At 45.0% G+C, this 14,905-nt stretch overlaps 1 long non-coding RNA gene across 1 annotated transcript; it reads right to left on the bottom strand.

The window, feature by feature from the left end:
* Positions 1-3,318: 3,318 nt before the first annotated feature.
* Positions 3,319-9,961, bottom strand: LOC119453694 (uncharacterized). The gene is made up of 4 exons (XR_005192388.2): positions 9,782-9,961; positions 7,892-7,938; positions 7,424-7,462; positions 3,319-3,357 (listed from the first exon to the last, which is right to left on the bottom strand). It is a non-coding gene; the product is annotated as an uncharacterized LOC119453694 (long non-coding RNA).
* Positions 9,962-14,905: the final 4,944 nt, after the last annotated feature.

Here is a 14,905-nt window from a genome sequence, read left to right as displayed (position 1 = left end):
AATAAACCGAGATATCTCACACAGTCTACATACTGAACCGGGGCACACGTACATGAAACGTAGTGCTGGTCATGCAAGAATACTGGGATGTTTATTGTTGTGGTCTTTAAGGGATTTCTAAAACATGTTAACTGTGTCTTCTTGATATTTACATTGATACAATTTTTCGCAAACCAGTGCATTACACTATGTATTGTATTTTGCAGGGCGGCCACAGCCCTTTCATAATTTATATGCTTCGTTAATATTACTGTATCGTCAGCGTACTGATAGATAGTACCTTTAGAAATTACTAGAAGAAGATCGTTTACAAATATGTTAAATAAAAGAGGTGATAAAATTGACCCCTGAGGAACACCGGCTGTAAGCCATTGCTTGCTACTGACGGTTTCCTTGTCGGCCATAACTATCTGTGACCTACCACACATGTAGTTTCGCAGTACGTTGTGAAATGGTCCTCTGAATCCCATTAAAGTTAGTTTCGCTAGTAGAATGTTATGATTCACTGTGTCAAAAGCTTTTGCTATGTCTAGAAATAGCGCACAGGTGAATAAGTTGTTTTCAAATGCCGAATGTACTTCATCTGAGAATTCTTCTAACAGGGCTGTGGTACCTCGATTCGCAACGAACCAAACTGTCTGGGCGATAAAATCGAAAACTTCATTAAAAAAGAAGTCATGCATTCGTACAGAAATTTTTCGAGTATTTGGGAAAGTACCGGCAAAATTGAGATTGGTCTATAATTTTCAACCTTATCTTTCCTGCCTCCCTTGTATAGTGGCTTAACTATAGCCGTTTTCAGAGTCTCGGGAATTACTGCAGTTTCTAAAAAGCCATTAATTAAAAAAAGCAAGATGTTCGCAAGCACATCGAAGTTTCTTCGAGAGTGCCTACTGATATGCCATCTATTCCTGGTGTTTTACTTTGCCGAAAACTAAAAAGAATCCTTTTCAGGTCAGGCGGTGATAAGCTAGGCATAAAAGCGGACGCCGACACAGATTCCTTCAACGTACAATGATTTTCCTGTTGGGTTAAAGCGTTTTCAGAAGCATGCGAGAAAAAACGGTTGAATGCGTTAACTACCACAGTTTTGTCATCTGGAAATGAGTCGATGGGATTAGTAAGCACGTCACTTCCTCTCCTAAGATTATTTATTAAAGACCACGTTTTCGCGGGACTTTTGCGCGATTGGTTGAATTTATTTAAAAAATACATTCTTTTCGCTGTTCGCAAAAGCCCGACTACCCTGTTTCTTGCCATTTTGTATTCAGCTTTTAATCCCTCATTTTTAGGCGAACGTTTGCAGCGCTTCCAGAGCCAATCCCTAAATGATATGGCACGCATAATATCGGCATTAAGCCAGCTAACATTGCTTCTGCACTTTTTCATAACAGTATATGTACTTAGGCGCTCAAAGTGATTAAGTTGAGTGGAGAACTTTTCATATACCTTATCGGGTGCACTGCCATCAATCAGCAAACACCAGTCAAAGTTAGTGATGTGTTGGTCGAACATTTTTGTATTAGTGATTTGAATTTCCATTTTATTTCTTTTAGTGTTCCCAGCCGATTGATGTTCTACAGCTAGAGAAGGATTCGAAAGGCGACAGGCCACAAAATAGTGGTCGGCTAACCTCTGATTTATGACGCAAGCAGCCAATGAATAGTCAGATGCCCGCACCACAATGTGGTCTATGCAGGACGCTACTACTCGGTTATTTAAACACTCTTCTCTAGTCGGATGATTTATGATGGATTCCATACCATAAGAAGACAAAATGGATAGGTAATCGGAAACAGTAGTTGACGTGACGCATAGCGTATTTATGTTCAAATCACCAGCTAAGCATAACTGCACAGCTGAACCCCATTTGCCCAGTATTTCATCGAGTTCTGCCAAGAATTGCCTCACGCTGTTACATGGTGGACGATATATGGAAAGGAGGATTAAATCTGCATTTGAAAGATTTATTTTTATGGCCAGGCATTCCGCATGAACGAACGTAATATCTACTTGAGACGTAATATACGTGCCACGGACAAAAATCGCTAAACCACCTCCTCGCCCTCGTGGCCGGGTCACGAAATGTGAACGATATAATAATAATAATAATAATAATAATAATAATAATAATAATAATAATAATAATAATAATAATAATAATAATAATAATAATAATAATAATAATAATAATAATAATAAAAAGTCCACCTCTGCCTTGACGCCACGGAAATCAGCAAAGAAATGTTATTGTGGATCGTGGGTATGGATTAAGGGCGAATATAGAAAGTTGGGATAAAATGTAAGATGGTGTATGATACTATTTCTAATAAGTAGACCAACCGACGGCTGACTGTGTAGGCTTTTAACTTCTCAAATTTAAAGTCTCATAGGCCCTGCCTGCTTACGAGAAATGCCAAAGTGCATTGTGCGATGTTCGAGTTCGGAAATGGGTTGTCCGCTGTTGTATAAAACCGCGCTATAACTGAGGCCATTCTCGCTAGACGAGGACTAGCCGAAACAACTCAAGGCAGCGTTATAAAAAAGAATATTACAGAATATTAACGAAGTTTGTGCGGCGAGATTTATGCATGACATCATAGTTGTGCTTTAGTTCCTTGATGTTTCACGCCTCCCACCGTCTCGTCTTTCAGTATAGCATCTTCTCGTGCAATTCGAGCGGTTTAGCCTTGCTAGTCTTGTTCTGATGTGTAGGCGTCCAGAAGCGAATAGTGGGCGCCGAGCCGAGCCGAATGGCGTCACGTTTCATACGAAAATAAAGATAAGTGTTTTAATAACATTTGGTCGCCCCGCGATGCTTGAAGGATTACTTTCCCGTTTTGTTTGACATGTGAAAAAACACGACAGCCTTTATATCTCGGATCCATTTACGGTGCACCAAAATCTAAATACACGAATGAATTATTTATTTTTTTCCCATAGCCTGCCTTTGACGAAAACCGACGCGGTCGGGTATCGAACATGCGACCTCATGTTTAGCGATAGCACACGTACCGTTCACTGAGCGGTGTTGGATAAAATGAAGTGGGCCTGATTACAGATGAAGTAGAAAGAAGATATATTTAGGTAGAACTAACTGGGTTTCGGTACTAAGAGGTTGGAAACACCATATACTGCCAGCTACAGCTCTTGTAACTTGTGTTGAAAATGTGCGGGATGAAAACGAATGAGAAATACCGAAACAAAAAAAAAAAAACATTTGCGTGTAATTAGGCTCACCAAGTTGTCTATAATCAAGTGCGAAAACAAAACATAACGAAGTCTCAGAAAGAAGGAGCATCGGGTGACGGAACTTACTCTGGTTATCGTCGTGATACCTTGGGTCGTAGAACTTGCCTGAAGCACAAAAACACGGTAACAAAAAACTTGAGAACCCATTTCCGGAGGTTCAGCATTTGTGACATGGTAGGTATGAGGCAAATTTAACACGCAAACGCCACAATTGAGCAGAATAGAATATATATATATATATATATATATATATATATATATATATATATATATATATATATATAATTCTCGTCTAGGCTTTGACGATTGTGAAAAGTACACCGCCACATAGATACCCACGTTTCCCTTGCTGTTTATGAAGCCCAAAATCCTGGGACGGCAAACCAGGTCCAGATTTACTTCCGTGTGACAACTTCCGACACTTTCACGAAACATGCTGGATATACTTCCTAGGCTATTTCTAAACTCTACGTGAGCGTTACGTGGTCGTTAGCGAGTTGTCTCTTGTTGCTCCGAGTCCCCAGAAAAGCTGATTTCGCTTCGAGGAACAGGGCATGGTTTTTGGAATGATCATAAAAGAATGAATTTGTGATGATCCAACTTCTCCTTTTGACAGAATTTCATAGCTCGCTTCTACTGCATCATGTGCATCCAGTTTGCCGTCCCCGAGTTTCTTACTTTTCGTATTAACCTTTTTCCTCGCCTCTGTTCAGTATGCTGCTGAATCTCGTATGAATATAGAACCCCTCTGGCATGATATTGGTCCTGCACTGGCAAAACTTTCCTAGAGTAACAGAGCGGGTACCGATAGAAGGGAAACACATTCGGAAACGGCACACGTTGAAGCAGTGCGATGATCATGTATTTGCTTACTAAACAATAGAATAAACATCCACCATCCAACCAATTTTGCCACCGGTCCGACCATATTGCCATTGGAAGCGTTTGAATATTAATCTGAATTTCCAACGTCTACTCGGACGTTCGTCCGAGTAGACGTTGGACATCAGATTGGACATCAGAATATTGGACATCAGCGCATCAGATTCGCCTTCGGAGAATACCGGTTGGAAGAGCCTTCCAGATAGCATTCATAATATACGTGACGGAATAATTTTTAGAAATCAGCTGTGGGTATTCTCGGGTAATTATTTTGATCTACTATGAGTACTGCGTAAAGTCCATTTCTTTTTCTAGTGTTTGTGGCTATCGCTAAATTATCGCATCAATTGTTTTTTCCCAATTCCCTATCAAACTACGTACGTTGATTCCTTTTTCTCTGAATTGTTTTTACATTTCTGTCTTTCTGAATATACGCTGGCACTGAGCATAATGTGCGCTATGTACCATTTACGGGCTTTATATGTCTGTAACGCCACCTCCCTTAACACGGTGTTTGAAGCTTTGGAACCCATAATATTTATCTATAAACATAAATAAACAATAGATCTGTATGCGTGGGTGTAAATCAGGTGGCGCAGCATCGGATTAATCGTAGATTGATTGTAGAGGATTTTGACCTTCAGTGAAAATAATGATGATGGTGGTGATGACGATGATGATGACACCTGCATTGTGAGCTGCATTGTGGGACGGCGTTTCTAGAAAGCGTTCGAAGTGGTGTCCGATAACCCTGCAGTGCAGTGGCAGGCTGGTGTCTGGATGATCATTCCATGGGCGAATAAAATGCAATCTAGCATTCTCGGGCACCTCGTGAACAGCAGAAAATGCTGAGGGGTTCGTCGCAGACGACGGTTGAGCAGGCCACGATCTGCCAACTAGACCCGGCTACGAGCTTAGGCACTTTTCGGTTTCATACACCAGCGACGCCTTATGTTGACGGTTACCATTTATTTAATCGCTGTGTAGTGGGCTCCTCGGGCAATGTGAATTTTGGTTTTCAACTTATGTTGCTATTCATAGACCTAGCTACGCCAGCTAGCCAGCTATCCAGCCTTGTCAAGTTTACAGTGTTATAGTGTGTCTGGCGCAAGGAGGAAAATTTCCCGTGCATTTACCGAGTATGCAAATTGTAGCTGGTTTGGATTAACCGCTGCTGTGTCACGCAACCTTGACACTTCGAAATTTCTGTGCGGTTTTGCGATGCTGCACAGACTACGGGAGTGGTGGCGTCTAAAAATATACACTGTGGACCACCGACCGTTAAAGACAAAAAAAAAGTTATCGCAGTTTCACCCGAAAGGCGAAGCATCAATTGCGATAGCAAATTTGTAGAGAGCTATACGGAATAAGGGTAGTAGTTTTATCAGCTGTACAAACTTGGACATGCAGCAGCACCGGCAACACACAGAACTGTTGTCGACGCCATCGGCGTTTTGCCCGCGTTCGCACAAAACGCGCGCGGCGTTGGTGACTGTTGCAGGAGCCTCTGGGGGCGGCTCGGAGGTTTTCGACGAGATCAGAACGCGGGACGCTCGTCGAGCAGCGTCGGAAGTCTTTACCACCTTCTCGCCTCGCAACGTTTTTATATAAATAGGCATTTTGTGCCGCAGCTAAACGTCGCCTCCCTTCCCCCCCCCCCCCCCCCCCCCCCCCACGGCCTTCCGCGTGTCTGAAGAAGTCGCGTCTGCTCTACATCTATGGTGATTGTAAAGGAGGAAAGAGACGCTTAATTCTGCAACATTTAAGGGAGCACGGCGCAGAACGCGCGTTTGTTCTCCGCCTTGCGTTCACTCCCCGTGAAAGCGCGCGTCCCTCGCGCCCTTTCACTCACACATACAGCGTCCGGCGGCGCGCGGCGACGATTTCATCTCCATTGACGTCATACGGAACCTCACGGCGACGGCGACGACGACGGCGACGCCGACGGCAGAAATCTGCTTTGGAGTTGTCCATATAATTGTTATGTAGTAAAGACGAATGCCCGGCGCTGCAGCCACATCGCCAGTCATCAGGGAAGCGCGAGCTCGAGATTGCCTGAGCCGCGGGCAGCGTTGGCAGCGTGTCTCAACCAGAGCGGCTCAGGCAATCTCGAGCTCGCGCTTCCCTGATGACTGGCGATGTGGCTGCAGCGCCGGGCATTCGTCTTCACTACAGTTATCACAATAAAAAAAAAACAACCTAAAGTGTATTTTTGTGGCCATAGTTGGTAAAGATGCAGTGGATGAAGACGACGTTGTGTACGTTCCAAAGAAGCGGTTCTCGAGAAGAGGGCGGAGTCCGCTCGATAGCCTGCTACTGTGTCGTGGGGAGTTTTACTAATTACACCCTTACGGGCCCTTAATGGTGCAAATAGGTCTGGAACTCAGACCCTTACGGTGAGCTATGGAAAGAAAAGGACCTTAAGGCTGTAAATCGGTTTACAGTGTATTTCGGAGGCCATAGTTGGAATGATGCAGTGGATGAGGGTGACGTTGTCTGCTTTCTAAAGAAGTTATTCTTGAGAATGTTTCGGATAGCCTGCTGGTTGTGTCGTAGTAACATTTACGGATTTACACCCTTAAGGGTCCTTCATGATGCAAATTGGTCTGTACAGAAAGGAAACCTTATGAGTGTAAATCGGTTACACCGTATTCATGACGCCACACCTGGCAATGATGCATTGGATGAGGACGATGTTGTGTGCGTTTCAAAGAATTTGTTCTTGAGAAGAGGGCGGTGTGCGATTCGATAACGTGCTGCTGTGTCGTAGCGAGTGAGTTTAGAGCCTGTGGAATCTCTGACATCTACTGAACATTGGCTCATGCACCGGTTCGTCCTAGTTCTAAGTTCTCTGAGCGCATAAGGGGTTTGTTCATCTTAAATTTATAAACTCTGCTGCTGTTATAAACTATAAAATTGATAAACTCTGCTGTATGTTAAATTTCTAAGGCAAGCAGAGCTTCAGGAAAGGGATAACCTGCGTTTAGTTACCTCAAAGTGCATACAGTCAACACTACTTAAAGGCGTTTCCTGATTCTTGGTATATTACACATTGCCATTCGTTGCGTGAGTTACTCGAGCCTCGTCAACTAATACAACGTTGAGTGGATAAATTAGAATAGACACCCCAGACAGCTGCTCCATGATCTGGCATTCGTTAAATCCCACTGCGGTCAGCTGAAGAATAGGGAGCAGTGCGAATAACGCAGGAATTCGGCGCGTAGTATTTACATGATCAAAACAACAACAACAACAACAAACAAACAAACAAACAAAACGTAATACTGACGTTGGCACTGCTGCAGAAGTTTGTAGAATCGCCAATACACTGAAAGAGAGAGAGAGAAGAGGAAGAAAAATTAAGTGTTGCTTCACTTTAGATGTTGCACGAATCACGAGTGCTCAAGGAAGACGAATTGAAATAGTAGTAAAATCGCGTGCCAGAGTTGTCCGCTTACGTAGGTGTAAACATCGGTATTCAATTTCTCAAAATATCATATTCATGCTGTCAGTTCTGTTCAATATGTTGTCCTGAACATGACATTCGATTGCAACTGCCACCATATATTCACTTCAGTTTCATTAAATTGCGTTCAAGATTGGCTCGTTCATTGCTAAATTAGGGCATTTCAGCGTTTCAGATGAATTTAAATACAGAAGGTTCTATCTGGCGTTTTTTCTTTCGATATCGGTGTGTATAAAATGTGTTCAAAAGAACGCGGCCAGAATATTCTGCCACCGTGTCCAATCGACTCACGTTTCCAATGCCCAATATATTGCTGAGGGTAACGTTGACACACGAAGCTGGAAAAGAAGTAAAAAAATCCAGTTAAGGGGACGGTCTGCGACAATATCAGTGCTTGCTTGATAAAAATTGTGTCTATTGTGGACCGAATAAAGTTCACTCACTCACTCACTCACTCACTCACTCACTCACTCACTCACTCACTCACTCACTCACTCACTCACTCACTCACTCACTCACTCACTCACTCACTCACTCACTCACTCACTCACTCACTCACTCACTCACTCACTCACTCACTCACTCACTCACTCACTCACTCACTCACTCACTCACTCACTCACTCACTCACTCTTAATTTCCGTCTAGGATACGGGGCAGAATATATAGTTCCAAGAAGTTCAAGGTTCGTACCCAGCACCTGGGTACGAACCGCACGCACACACACACACACATACGCACGCGCACAAGCACGCACACGCGCACGCACACGCGCACGCACACACACACACACACACACACACACACACACACACACACACACACACACACACACACACACACACACACACACACACACACACACACACACACACACACACACACACACCACACACACACACACACACACACACACACACACACACACGCACACGCACACACGCACACGCACACGCGCGCACGCGCGCACATGTGTGTATGTTTGTGTGTGGTATATACAGAAGCGACTATAGCAACATCCCGCAGCCAATCGGTGTGGGGGAATTTATCGGCGGTGTTCATGTGGTGTAGTTGCGGACGGTATTGCGGAGACGCACTGCAGAGAGCGAAGCCGACGCACTAGAGCCGGTGCAGCATACGTTCATAAGCACTCTACCCTCCGTTAGCAAACCAGACGTGCGTCTTGTTAACATCCCTGCCTTTCCTCTCTTCTATTTCTCTCTCTCTCTCTCTACCCTCCGTTATATCCGCCATGAGTCATGTGTCCGAGGGTGTACAGGTGCCAAGCTCAGGTGTAGTTAAACATTCCAAAAGACTCGGGCATAGCGAAGGAATCACACCGGATATAGTGGAGCAGTCGCTTAATCTTGGACAGATTCCGGGCAGTGGCAAAACAGACCCCTAGTACTTCAGAAAGTTGCGAGAACTCCCTTGTATGCAGCTTCACTGCTTTCGATGTATGATGTTGCTCGCATTTGCGTACATCTGCGAAGGTTAAATTTACCGGGAGCGCATAGGAGGGTCGATGGAAAAAAGTTGTCGCAGTTTCACCTGAAAGGCGAAGCATCAATTGCGATAGCAAATTTGTAGAGAGCTATACGGAGTAATGATAGTAGCTTTATCAGCTGTATAAACTTGGACATGCAACAGCACCGGCAACACGCAGAACTGTTGTCGACGCCGTCGGCGTTTTGCCCGCGTTCGCACAAAATGCGTGCGGCGTTGGTGACCGTAGCCGGAGCCTCTGATATAAATAGGCACTTGGTGCCGCAGCTAAACGTCGCCCTCCTTCCCCCCCACCCCACGGCCTTTCTCGCGTCGGAAGAAGGCGCATTTGCTCTACATATATGGTGGTTGTAAAGAAGGAAAGAGACGCCTACTTCTGCAGCCCTTAAGGGAGCACGGCGCAGAACGCGCGTTTGTTCTCCGCCGTGCGTTCACTCCCCGTGAAAGCGCGCGTCCCTCGCGCGCTTTCACTCGCACATACAGCGTTTGGCGTTAGAAGATAGCGCCAACCTTTCCCTTTCCCTCAAGAACCACTTATCATCGGCGACGATTTCATCTTCATTGACGTCATACGGAACCTCACGGAGACGCCGACGGCAGAAATCTGCTTTGGAGTGTCCATATAATTGCTATCGCAATAAAATCAAGTCGGGCTATCGTCGAGTGTGTACTCACTCGCTGACGCCGCGACTCCCGATGTTGTGATGGCCACGACCAGGATACCGGCCAGAATGTAGGTGCAGCTCATGGTCGACTCCTTGTTCGGGGGTGATCAGCTATAACTACAGTATCACTAACCGCTGAGCTCGTAGTCTCGGGACCCCAGACCAGAGACTGGCACGCCTTTTAATACCGAATACGGACTCAGCTCTAAGCGGATATGATGACGTGAAGATGCCCATACGATGCCGTGCCCATACGGCTTGCCAGAGCCGTATGGGCTGTTTTTTTTTTTAAATCCGGGTTAACGTATGGCTCCCGCGTACAACGCACGTTGACGACAGGTGTTGTGCGTCGTACGCCGGTGATATAGGGAGTCATTACTCGTGTCTTCGTTTTCAGTGAAATTTATAATCCTGGTGATGCGCGGTATGGACGCTCGACGTTCTGTGGGCATTAGCGAGAAGCGAGAAACATGAACAGGCAGCGCCAGTTGAGAGGCCGCGCGTTTAGGCGCATGACAATTGTAACACCGTAAAAATATACCATGTTCACTCGCATCTAGGCCACCTGCGATTCTAGGCCAACCCTCGAAATTGGGAAGGTGGGAAAACTAAAAAAAAGAGTTTCCTTGAATATATGCCAAACGAAAACAAACAACAGATGGTTGACTGCAAAAGGGACGCGACGTTTATTTCTGTTTCTGAGACTCGTCCGAAGCTTTTACAGCGTTAGCTCGTCTTCTTTGGCATCTCTGGCGTCTTTGTGGGTGATTCATTCCCATAGTGCACTGTTCTCGCATTCGTCTAGCGCGATCTAATTGCCTCACATTGAGAACACTCGTAGGAAGAGCTTGGCATGAACTTCGTTCCATGCCGCCGCAATGCAGTTCGCTACCAGACTAAGCGTAGTACAGACATATCGAAGGCATGTCGAAGATAGATACGCGTCTGAACTTGTTCCGAGCGATGCCTCGAACGTCAAAACGGCGCTCGCGAAACCGTAAGCTGCAGTCTTGGCCTCCAAGATCAGTCGGTGCGCAGCGAGATCTCGGGAGCTACGCTGCAGCAGGGTGCACCGAAAATTGTCGCCACGAAGTGACGTGCGCACACAGTGTAAATCGAAATTTGCGCACCAGTTGTTTGATATGCACAACTTTTCGCACGACCGAACGTGTGTGGGGCGGCTTGTGGCGATTGGGCGGCTGGAGCGTAAACGGTTCTTTCGTCCTTATGTGTGGCGTGATTGGGCGGCACACGCGGCCACCTAACGCTCGTCCGTGGAATTTGGTCTGTCGTGTGAATCCAGCTTTAATTGTCTGACGGTTGCGGCCGAACCGCATTCTGAGATCTAGGCCGACCACCAATTGTCATTGGCTATTTTTAAAGAAAAATCTGCCGGCCTACATTTAGGTAAATGCGGTATAAAGGAAAAAAAGTGACTGAGCTCAGGCTTTCCGCGGTGGGCCTATAAGTTATACTACTCACCAGGTTTGACATTCTACTTAATGTACGTGTCCTTTCGCTGCGTCCTGTTAGATATCATATTTTTTTTAACGCGAAGCAGGAAATGTTATTTTATGTGTGGCAGTTGTCAGAGGACAGCTGTGGTTAAAACCGGATCCACAGGCTCCGTGCCAAACATAGCTGAGACCTAATAAATGGACTAGCCGTCAAAGTATACCTACGCAGGCGTTTATCGCAGCACCCGCGCAGAGTGGCTTCGTGTTTAAAAACAAAACACTTAAAATTGTGTACCCCGAGAAATTCGCAACAAGCACCGTCATATGAAAAGTTATTGGGCCTCATGCTGGTAGCATGCAACCAATTTTCACATTAGCTATCACGGAGGACGTCGTTGTTTATAGCTAGGGAGGTTTTTCAGGCGTGCGACAACGGCTCAAAAAAAAAAAATCACCGCATATCCACGGGGTGAATGATGATGAGTGGGCGAAGAAGCTCCGGAGGGAATCATCGCTAAACCGTGACTCTTCCGTGCAATTCGCCCAGTCTCGCCGCACTAAATCGAACGATTGACTTCCACCAATGACACGCGCCATATGTGACGTCATTCCTATTTTATAACAGCGCCCTTCATTATAATTGCACCATCTCCCGCTTAAGGGGACGCTAGCACAAACGCGTTAGAAAAATGTCGTAGTTTCGCCCGAAAGGCGAAGAATCAGTTGCGATAGCAAATTGGTAGAAAGCTATTCGGAGTAGGGATGGTAGAGTAGTTTTATCGGCCGCATAAACTTGGACACATTCGCTTTCTAACTGAATTGACAAGCGTGGTGTCATCGCGCACAAGCAAACATGAATAGATCACATCCGCTCGAAAGAGACGACGAAAGGGTCATTGAACGCCAGACGATCAACTAAAAATCCGGCGGATCCCACGCCCTGTGGGAATCGATGTTATGCGAAGCAGTGCGCGGGGAGCCTACCAAGTTAAGCAAACGACCATGAGAGCACCAAGACGTAGGCGGCTTTTTCATGACCTACATGGCACGCATGTCCATGACATTCACGTCATGAGTACTCAGGAGTCCCTTTAGCAACGCCTAGGAGACCTTAAGGAAAAAGCCTTATCCATGCTCATGACTATGACTTTAACCGTTGACCTTTAGCCTTTTCCTTCACTTAGTACCACACCCGAACCGATTTCATTGGTTTTTGAGTGTTAATCTTTTTTCGCTGAGTCATTCTCATTTCTGCTGAGCCATGGTCATGACTGTGACCTCTACCATTATCTTTTATTGTTTCCTTCACTTATTACCCATGTCAAAACCCATTTGAGTTGTTTTTGAGTATTAATCTTGTTTCACTGAGTCATTGTCATTTTTGCTGAGTTATGCTCATGACTATGACTTGTAGCAGAACCCCAGGTGGTCAAAATTAATCCGGAGCCCTCCACTACTGCATGCCTCACAATCAGAACTGGTTTTGGCACGTAAAATCCCGGAAAAAAGAAGAAGAATATGATCCTTTAGTGTTGCCTTCCCTTAGTACCCGCGTCAGAACCCATTTCAGTGGTTCTTGAGTGTTAATCTTTTTAAATGCGAAACATTTCTTGGCGAACATTTGCCACTTTGACAGTATCTATCTATCTATCTATCTATCTATCTATCTATCTATCTATCTATCTATCTATCTATCTATCTATCTATCTATCTATCTATCTATCTATCTATCTATCTATCTATCTATCTATCTATCGATCTATCTATCTATCTATCTATCTATCTATCTATCTATCTATCTATCTATCTATCTATCTATCTATCTATCTATCTATCTATCTATCTATCTATCTATCTATCTATCTATCTATCTATCTATCTATCTATCTATCTATCTATCTATCTATCTATCTATCTATCTATCTATCTATCTATCTATCTATCTATCTATCTATCTATCTATCTAGCTAGCCGCCTACATCTTGGTGCTCTCATGGTCGTGTCGTTAACTTGGTATTTACAGAAATTAGCATACTATGACAAGAGCATATGACGAACATAAATGATAGGTGATGACATGAATATCATGACATGTGTGTCATGTAGGTCATGAAACAGCTGCCTACGTCTTGGTGCTCTCATGGTCGTTTCGTTAACTTGATAGGTACCGAAATTGGCATAGCGAGCAAGAGCTAGTGTAAGAAGAACATAAATGATAGGTCATGACATGAATGTCATGATATGCGTGTCATGCAGGTAACGAAACAACCGCCTAAAATGAGTATGATTCAGCGAAAAAACATTAACAATAAAAACCACTGAAATGGGTTCGGACGTGGTTACTAAGTGAAGGAAACACTAAAGGATGATGCTAGAAGTCATAGTCATGAGCATAACTCAGCAAAAATGACAATGACACAGCGAAAAAAGAACAACACTAAAAACCACTCAAATGGGCTCTGACGTGGGTACTAAGTGAAGGAAACACTTAAGGAAAATGGTAGCCGTCGTAGTCATGAACATGACTCAGCAAAAATGACGCCGGAACGTCGATGGAAGCACGATGAAGCAATGATGCCAAAGGAACGAGAAAGGCGGTTGGATGTCGATCGGCACGACAGCAATTAGGTGGCGATGTTGAAATGACGATGACGATATAACGACGTCGGCATTAGGACAATGGGATGATGAGTTCATGACGACGACGGTGGGGCAATGGATGCCATGAAAGCGACTGTTTGACGACGATGGCGCGGCAATGACGTTATGACAACGCCAGCATAATCGCTATTGAGTGAAGACAGCATGATTGCGTTAGAATGACGGAGAAAGAGTGACGTCGATGGAAAACGACGAAGGCGGTATAATGACGACGGAATTTGATGACAATTGGGTGGCGTTTCGGAAGTGATGACGGTGGTAAAACTAGAGCGTGATGACGTGACTGTATGACGACGATGGCGTGATGATGATGGGATAACGAGAGTAAGATGACAAAGCTGGAGTGACGCTAATGCGACGACAACTACCGCGTCATAACCACGTGCACGTATTTACACGCAAGTAGTTGTCCAAGCTATTAGACAACTTGGGCCGCTGGGTAGGCGTTGAAGGCATGACGGTGACGGCATAACGAGAGTCATTTAACGAAGTGCAAATGATGACGATTGAACGACTAAGATGACATCGTGACAGCAAACACATGCACAACTTGGACCACTGGGCTGGCGCAAGAGGCTAGATAGTCTCAAAAGGCCTGAAGTTGTCGAAGAAGCTCTCAATGCTACTGGCATTAAAATGAAACTGCAACACAATCGGTATTTGAAGCCATGCCAGTAAAGCAATGTAGATTTGACAGACGAGCATGATAATCACTGAGCTATCAGGCAACAGCGCTGGGCACTTAGTGCCATTGCATTGCGTTGCGCGCAGACTGATCGTGGTGGCGTCTGTGTGTGTATTTCGGAGGCCAGAAAATGCAACGCTGTATAGTGGGCGAGGATTACATTATGTGAATTGCATAGAAATTGCTCCGGACTTGATGTCGGTGTGTTCGCGTGCAATTATTTGCGGTCATGCACGTGAAATACAGCGTTGGCGGCACAACTGAGGCGCACAGTGCAATGACGTTGTTACAACCCTGAAACATAAGACATACCCACAGTAGAGGATGCGCA

The sequence above is a fragment of the Dermacentor silvarum genome, chromosome 5 (genome assembly GCF_013339745.2).
Source record: "Dermacentor silvarum isolate Dsil-2018 chromosome 5, BIME_Dsil_1.4, whole genome shotgun sequence".
NCBI classification, from domain to species: Eukaryota; Metazoa; Arthropoda; class Arachnida; order Ixodida; family Ixodidae; genus Dermacentor; species Dermacentor silvarum.
Note: the sequence above shows the minus strand (reverse complement) of the source record. Positions and strands in the feature narration are given on the sequence as shown.